We start from the raw sequence: 8,909 nt of genomic DNA, 5'->3' as shown, positions 1-8,909 counted from the left end.
CATTTAAACTGTTTGTGCCTTTTCTTATAAGAAAAACTAGTCAACACCATATTCTCAGGACCTTTTATTTTTGAGACACTGGTTGAAATTTTGATACAGCTTTTACATCTTTGGGAAAGTTTATAGGATATAGTGATGGCATCAGATGTGGAATGTGACATGATTTGAGGCTGATCTTCACAAATAGACTGAAACTGGCTCTCAGTGCAATGTGATACAGGCCTAAGTCCTAGATCAACTGTGACGGTATTTGCAAGTAGTTAAGGCCCACATTATAGGCTTTGGTTGGTTATCATTCAGTTCATGAATACAGTCAGCTTCAGTAAATACTGAGTCATTATAAGGACAGATACCAGTGACATGAAAACCACTCAGTGCATTAATCACGATTGCTGCTCTAACACGTGCTTTGCCCATGAGTTCAGCTACTTCACACTTTGTCACAACTCTACCCTAATTACAGTAAATCCAACTCTCAATTTGTTGAATATAAAGTTTTAAATGGCTTCATGAAAGCAATATCTAGAGGCTGCATCCTATCCATACCATGAGGTGTATTGCAGACGTGGGCAAAATGTTGGAATGAAAACCATATTGGAGTGACATACTAGCGGGCACCTGACATACCAGTGTTCAGATATCCCCTCTCTGCCAATGACTGTTTGTAAATTGCCAATATTCCTTTCACACAAATAAATTTCACATTTTTGCTTTGGATGGTTGTGATTACAGTTTTGTGTTCGTTAAATGTTCTGGTAGGGTTGAACTTGATTTTAGCAGCTCTGCTTTTAGACTACAGAAAAATGGCTTCACATTGTCTTGAGTAAAGCCCAAGTTTCTAGCTCTTGTCAATGATTGTGGTGTTCCTGCTTTTAATTGGGAACAACTTCTCCTAAAAAATAAGTTCATCCACTTTTAATCTGCCATATTTGCTGGTTTAGAAGATAGGTGAGGCAGATTGTTCTTTAAGGCAAGCTCAAACACAATCTGCTTTAAGTCCTTATGTGTCAAACCAAAAACATCCTTTTCTGCTTCTGTATAGTACTGGATCAGATCTTTCTCTGCCTCACATGTCAGCACAGGTTTCCTTCAAAGTGTCCGCCCCCATTAGCTGAGTGGTCAACACAGCAAAATGCCATTAAAAAGGGGCCTTGGTTTGATTCCCAGCTGTGGCTGGAGATTTTTCTCCACTCCGGGACTGGGTGTTATGTTGTCCTCATCATCATTTCATCCACATCCCCAATGCACAAGTCGCCCAATGTGGTGTTGAATGAAATAAATACTTGCCCTCGGCGGTTGAACTTCCCCGAATGGTGGACTCCTCTCCCACAATGCTATATACTCATTTCCCTTTTTCCTTCCATGTTTCCATGTTAAAACTGTAGTTTCCTTTTCAGTTTGTCCTTTTGCACATCTTTCAACGTACTCTCATATTGTTGATTTGGGTATTTCATACATCTTCGATGCTTTCAACATTCCCATTTCTTTTTTTCTGGACAGCCAGACAGAAGTAACTATGAGATTGATTGGTCAAAAAATTAAAACAATTCCTTCTCATATCGCCTAGTGGTAGTATCAGTAGTCATTTGATGCGTGATTTTGGGAACACAGTTCATTCAACACAAATATACTCATGACATCTCTTCAAAACACCTTTCCTGATTTTTAATAATATGACTGGAATCCTTATGTAATATACTTTCCAGTGGTTTAAATAAAATATAAACACTTACCTAATAGTTTCCTTGATTTATTGCAGTCAGTAAAAGTGTTGGACACAGCCTCAAACATTATACATGCCATAAATGTTTCCTCCATCACTCTTAGGAAGCTTGCAACTAGCACTGGCTATTGCAAGATTGCAGAAACTCAAAGTTATCACAGAAACCCACAGTTGACATGAGTAGGAGCTTCAAAATAAAAGTAGGTGATAGTGGTGTAGGGGCAATATCATTTAACACCAGACTGTTACAGGTATCTTATTCATACTGTAAATGAAACGCAACTGTCAGTATTTCATGAAATGATATAAATTGTATGAGATAATTATTTATCCATTATATGTGTGCGTCGCAGTCTAACTAAGTACTCCTAAACAGTGAAAGGCTACACATTGTACAGTAATTCATCCTATACTTGAAACTCAATACTCATCCTTAACACATAACATAACTTCTCTTTTGACAGACATAGAAATAAAACTGCAAGAAATGGCCTCCATAGACGTAAATGTAAATTTTCAAAATGGCTACAGTATATTCACATATCACTGTTACTTGTAGAGCTATGTATCATTGACTGTTAAATAAAAATTTGTGAAAATTGCATTATCATAATGGATGGAAGGGACTGAAATGAACATTATGCTATAGATTATGTTAACCACCATAAATCAGCAGTTATGGCTACATGATTATACATCCTGTTTCACTTATAGCATTCATACACTGTGAAGCCTTCACATATTGCAATCAACACCTTTAAATATTGTAGTACAAATGAAAGACAACTTTGATATAGTCCTACTGAAGAGAATCTCCCTCCACAGTTTGGTACATAACTGTATTCAAAACAATGTTCAATCAAAATAATAACAGATGTTTCACTTTTTTTACATAGCTTAATAATTCTATGCCTAATATAGTTTATTAATATTAGCAAAAAAATTTCCCACAACCCAGGTGGTGTGCTAATTTTTATTTTCTTATAAAATATATGTGGAACTGTTGATGCAAATAATTGTTGTTCTTTAAACAGTGGAGTATCCATGATGGAATGTAATAATATTCTGAAAAAGATAGTCAGTACTCACCTTACAGTGGAGATGCTTAGCCGCAGATAGGCACAGCAAAAAGACTGTCAGAATGTGAGCGTTCGGCCGATTAGGCCTTCAATGGAATCAGACAACATGCACACACAAACTCATGCACCACATTAAGATGACCCATGAAGCTTCAAACAGGCACAACAGAAAGTCTGTTACATGTTACAGTTGTTGGCCAAAGCGTTCTTCAGCAAGGTAATCACATACAACCACACTCACACAAGCAAGCACACCACATACACACATGGCCACTACCACCAGGAGCTCAGACCAGATTCACATCTATGGTGTACATATACATACTGAAGTGACAAATGAATATTTGTACTGAGGTCGGGATTTGAACCTGGATCTCCCCCTCACTATGCAGATGTACTTACCACTATGCCACACTGGTACAGTGCCTTTGCACAGCTGCTCACCCAACCCTGGCGTGCCTTCCTCCTCAGTCTCAGTTCCGTATCATGCCTCAGCCCATTTAGTATTCCCACTAAAATAGGAACACCAAGGTGATTGAGGAGTGAATTAGGACTGAGGAGGGAGGCTTGCAGATTTGCCCAAGCAATTGGGTAAACTCACTGTGCCAAGGTGGTGAAGTGGTAGTATGTCTGCCTAGTGAGCAGGTGACCTGGGTTTGAATCCCAGCCTTGGTACAAGTGAATTACAATATTTGTAAATTAGGAAAGAAAATTATAGTTAGGTGACTGATTTTTCAAATGAACCAGTATGTGCAGTGTGGCTCTTAATTGTCATTTTATTCTGTCCAGCCTGCCTAGCTTGAAACAGCAAATTTCTGGCGGGATGTGTTGATGAAGGGGGGGGGGGGGGAGGAAAGAGAAGGAGAGATAAGAAATGCAAAAGCATAGTATCCTATAACAACAAATTCAATGAGTCACAACTGAAATCACTCACATATATAAGGGAATGCTGATTGTTTACAGAGAAGGACGGCATTAATTGTGCCAGGAATTTTTGACTTACAAGAGAGAATCACAGAAAAGTTCTTAAAATTAAACTTAAAACAGTTTTGGTCAGAATAGAACATTTATTAAAAGACTGCAACTGATTTCCGTTAAAAGTGACTGAAAGAAAGACAGTCTGACGACCATATACACTGATATGTAAGTACAAGTCAGATATAGAAGGAAATATACCGTGTACCTATTTTATTGTATCTAAAGGTGATTGCTATTTGACTGAAACTGGTTGAAATTTGTTAGAAAGTGTTTGGTTATGATCAAAACTGTTTTAATGTGCTCCATGAAGATCACTTTTCTATTCTCCATTAAAATGTTTTCTAAAATTACATAATGGAAATGTTGTAAAACCTGACCTGACAGATGCCTGAAGATAGACGTCAACTATCCTATAAAAGCCTACTTATCATGTTTCAGGCAAAAGTATTAAGTGAAAAATGTAGAGAGATAGTTCAGGGCCTGTTTATTGTTCCTGTGGGGCTCTATAGCCAAAATGAGACTTATTACAGAGCAGACAGACACATATGTGAAAGGAATGGTAGGAGATCCTAATACAGGGCATACTGGGAGTACCCTCTGGTATGTACTTCACAGTATTTTGGGGAGTGAGGTTATAGATTTAGCAATAGATCTCTTTATTTAAAAAAAAAAGTTGTGCACATTTAGTCTCATGCTTTCAGCTGCATTGTGTTTCAAAAAGATATTCCTGAGCCCATACTGTGAGAAGCTAACTACGCTGAGGTGACAAAAGTCATAGGATACCTCCTAATATTGTGTTGGACCTCCTTCTGCCCTGCATAGTGCAGCAACTCAACATGACATAGAACTCAACAACTCATAGGAAGTCCCCTGCAGAAATATTGAGCCATACTGCCTCTATAGCCATCCATAATTGTGACAATGTAGCCTGTGCAGGACTTTATGCGTAGTCTGACCTCTCAATGATGTCCCATAAATCTTTGATGGGATTAATGTTGAGGCATTGGAGTGGCCAAACCATTTGCTCAAATTGTCCAGAATGTTCTTCAAACCATTTGTGAACAATTGTTGCATTGTTACCCACAAAAATTCGACCACAAATGGCAAAATAGACCTCCAAGTAGCCAAACATAACCATTTCCAGTGAATGATCAGTTCAGTTGTACCAGAGGACCCAATCCATTCCATGTAAACACAGCCCACAGAATTATCGAGTCACCTCCAGCTTGCACAGTGCCTTATTGAGAACTTGGATCCATGGTTTCTGTGGGATCTATGCCACACTGAAACACTACCCTCAGCCCTTACCAACTGAAACTGGGACTCACCTGATCAGATCGTAGTTCTCCAATAATCTGATGTGGTCACGAGCCAAGGAGAGGCACTGCAGGTGATGTCTTGCAGTTAGCAAAGGCACTCGCGTTGGTCGTCTGTCACCTTAACCCATGAATGCCAAATTCTGCTGCACTGTCCTAACAGATAAGTTTGTTGTACAACCTACAAACATTTCTGCAGTTATTTCACACATTGTTGCCTGTCTGCTACCACTGACAACTATAAGCAAACAATGCTGTTCTCGATCGTTAGGTAAAGGCCTTGTCACCTTAAAGATGGGCTTGTAGTTGCTGAATTTTGTATGGTTTCATGTGTAAACATCAATGCAACACATGCCAGATGGACATTGGGGGCATGCTGAGCTGTTGAGGTACAAGGCGAACTGATTTCTATGAACTCCTTGTGAAACTATCGCGGATGTGTTCATATCTGTCTCAGACACTTGGTGATGTCCAGCGATTTACCATTACACAAACAGTTTCTTCCTTGGAATTGTTCATGCCATCATCTAATGCTCTGTACTGTAGGAGGATCCCCACCATACCTAATATGAAAGTCCCGCTGAACCGTTATTATTGACCAGCACTGCACAAATCATAGAACAGAAAACCCTTTCTGTTGTCCTGACACCATTTTTACAAGAAATGGGGGGGGGGGGGAGGGGGGGGGGTGCACCCTGTTGCTATCTATCAAGAACTAAGAAAGACTCGAGAATTTGCCCCTTTCACTGGTATGTTGTTCATGTTTACATCTCAAATAACATAACAGTCATGTTTTTTTTTAATCGGATTATTCTTTTTGACTCACCCTGTATAATTTAAAACATAGGAAGGCCAAGGTTTGCTTGCAGATCTGAAAAGGAAGCTTGCGTTACTTTGGTTCCTGAAGAAGATATATGTCTTTCACACGACGGAAACAAAGCAATGTGAATCATAGTATGATATGCATATTATACTACATTTAACATCGACAGGGTACTGATAGTCAAGTGTTTTATGTCAGAGGATGGTGCTTTAATTATTGAAACTAGTCATATGTTAATAAAAATGCTTTGTATTTGAGGTAGTACCTTTTTAATTAATATCAATATTGCTGTCACTACATGCCAGTGATGATACAATTTCAAAATCTTACAACTTTGACAGTGTGGTATTTTATTTAATATGGAACTATAGCCTGCACCCACCATTAACATTATTTCACTTAGCACCTTGACTTTGAACAAAACTCTGGAGACTATAGCTATACAGGCATGTAAATAATTCAAATGCTGCTTCTTTCATTTGTTCCAATATGTTCTCTCTCTCTCTCTCTCTCTCTCTCTCTCACACACACACACTCAGAGGAGCACCTTTCCATTTCTGTCAACCTTCCTTACTTTCCTGCAGTTTGCTGGCTCTACTTGTGTGCTAATGAACCATGTCGGGTTTGGTGTTGGCACCAGGTAAAGTCAGTTTGTGAATGGGCCTGTTCATCCTGCTGGAATGTTCTCTGCTTCTGGTCAAATTCCCATCCCATCTCTATAGGCTAGCAACAAAAGAGAAGTCTGTGTTAAATGCAGCTTGTCATTCCCTAGGCTTATTTGTCATTTTCAAGGTGCTTGGTTGTCATTCTAATTCATTCTCTGAAAGTTTCCTGAGAAATTTAGAAATTAGTATATGTAAAAATATAAATGTTTTTACCAAACCATTTTTTGTTCGGGTGTTATGATATTGTCTCACTTGGATCTGCAGCAACTAGACAATAGGAGAACGCTTGCCAAAGGTTTGCTACACAAACTGAAAATCCATTGTTTGTATAGTCCAACTTGATTACAGAGAAGGAAAATTTCTAAAGATGTAAAGCAGCTAATTCTCAAAATTCATTATTGTGGATAGATTAAAATCTGCATGGTACAGTGACCCTAGATACCAACAGTAGTTTAAATTTAATGTGTGGATTGGAAATTTTCCAAATTTCTAACTGGCACGTATTACAGGTACTGTATACAGTATTGCAGAAACTTCAAGAAAGAACTAAAGGCCACAACATAAGGCACACACATGACATAGTTGCTATAACAAGACACATGTATTTTACTTTATGACACCAACCAAAGGCATAGATATAGTACATAGCAGAGAGAGTAATATAAACCTTTCACTTGAACATGTAGTGCATGTGAACATCAATATGCTTTGACCTCTTGTGAAATTCAGAATTTTTGGTCGGTTTAATAGCTCTTGCATTATCAGCAAGAAGAACTGGAACACCCTCCAGTCGTGAAATTTCTTCATAGAGCTTAGATACCCATGTTCCTCCTCTTCCCCTTTCATTGGTAGCCACATACTCCGGCTATGTTGTTGATAGTGATATGCAACCACTCCACTAACTGAGCGTCAGGTTGCTGTATCACTGGCATAATCAGCATCAGTATATTTCTCTAGCCTTCTGTTTGCATGTCTAGCATCATATTTTACACCCAACAACACTGAACTTTTTATATACTTTAGGATTCTTTCTACCACAAACCAGTGATATTCTCAAGGAGTCTCTAAAAATTTTGACACATAGCTCACTGCAAATGCTATATCAGGCCTTGTACCAACAGATAAATACATAACACAGCCAACTGTTTCTTGATATGGAGCATTAGTTGGTTTATCACTGGTTAACTCATTTGGCTGCAGATACTGCTAAATTGGAGTTGTCACAGGATTTCCCTCTGTCATGTTAAACCGTTGAAGAATATCTTTAGCATAACTTTCTTGATTAATCTCTATTGATCCATTATCATGACATACAACATTAATATTTTTTAAATACCCTACTGGCTCAACAGTAATTTTAAACTCATGTTGAATTTCTCTTAGGAAAACTTCCATATCCTTCTTCTTACTTGCAGATATTAATCCATCATCAACATACAGAACTACCATCAACTTGTCATTGCAGTTTTCTCAATGGAACAAACACAGGTCTGCCTCACTTTCCACAAGCCCAAGATTTATTAGGACATCCTTGAACTGTTGGTTCCTGCACCTTGTAGATTGTTTTAGTCCATATAAACTTTTATGAAGTTTGGATACCCGATTTGGTCCATCACTAAATCCCTCAGGCTGCTCCATATATATTTCTTCTTTTAAGAAGTCATTCAAAAAAGCAGATTTTACATTGAATTGTGCCAAATGAAGATGCTCACTACCAGAAACACTTAAAATTGCTCTAATTGTATTGTATCTAGCAACAGGACTGAATGTTTCATTATAGTCAATTTTACCATCAGCCTTATGCTTAATGCTATAAACTGAATGGTTTGTAATGGGATTACGATCTGGTGGCAGAGGTTCCGAAGTCCACGTAGCATTTTCTTTCAATGAAGTCATTTCTTCCTCCATAGCTTTTCTCCAGTGCTCATGGTCATCAGAATTAATAGCCTCTGTATAATTCCTTCTCTCATTTATTTCGGCCAGCATAATATCAATAAGGCGCTGCGGTTTCTTCAGTTGTTGCTTATTTCTCAATTCTCTTTCACTAGAACTTTCTTTTGTAGGTTTCTTAAACATGCTTGTGTCTTCATGATTCTTCAATCCTTCATTGCCCGCTTGACTTGGGAGTAACACCATTGTCCTGCCAGTTTTCTCAGGTTCAGAAACAACATCCTTACTCCAAAAATGGTTCAAATGGCTCTGACCACTATGGGACTTAACATCTGAGGTCATCAGTCCCCTAGAACTTAGAACTACGTAAACCTAACTAACCTAAGGACATCACACACATCCATGCCCAAGGCAGGATTCGAACCTGGGGCTGTA

At 38.4% G+C, this 8,909-nt stretch overlaps 1 non-coding gene across 1 annotated transcript; it reads left to right on the top strand.

Moving 5' to 3' along the window:
- Positions 1-3,406: 3,406 nt before the first annotated feature.
- Trnat-agu (transfer RNA threonine (anticodon AGU)) lies at positions 3,407-3,477 on the top strand. Its single transcript has one exon. It is a non-coding gene; the product is annotated as a tRNA-Thr (tRNA).
- The last annotated feature ends 5,432 nt before the right edge of the window (positions 3,478-8,909 follow it).

Source organism: Schistocerca serialis, chromosome 3 (assembly GCF_023864345.2).
Source record: "Schistocerca serialis cubense isolate TAMUIC-IGC-003099 chromosome 3, iqSchSeri2.2, whole genome shotgun sequence".
NCBI classification, from domain to species: domain Eukaryota; kingdom Metazoa; phylum Arthropoda; class Insecta; order Orthoptera; family Acrididae; genus Schistocerca; species Schistocerca serialis.
The sequence above is the reverse complement of the archived record's forward strand: the minus strand, read 5'-3'. Positions and strand labels throughout refer to the sequence as shown.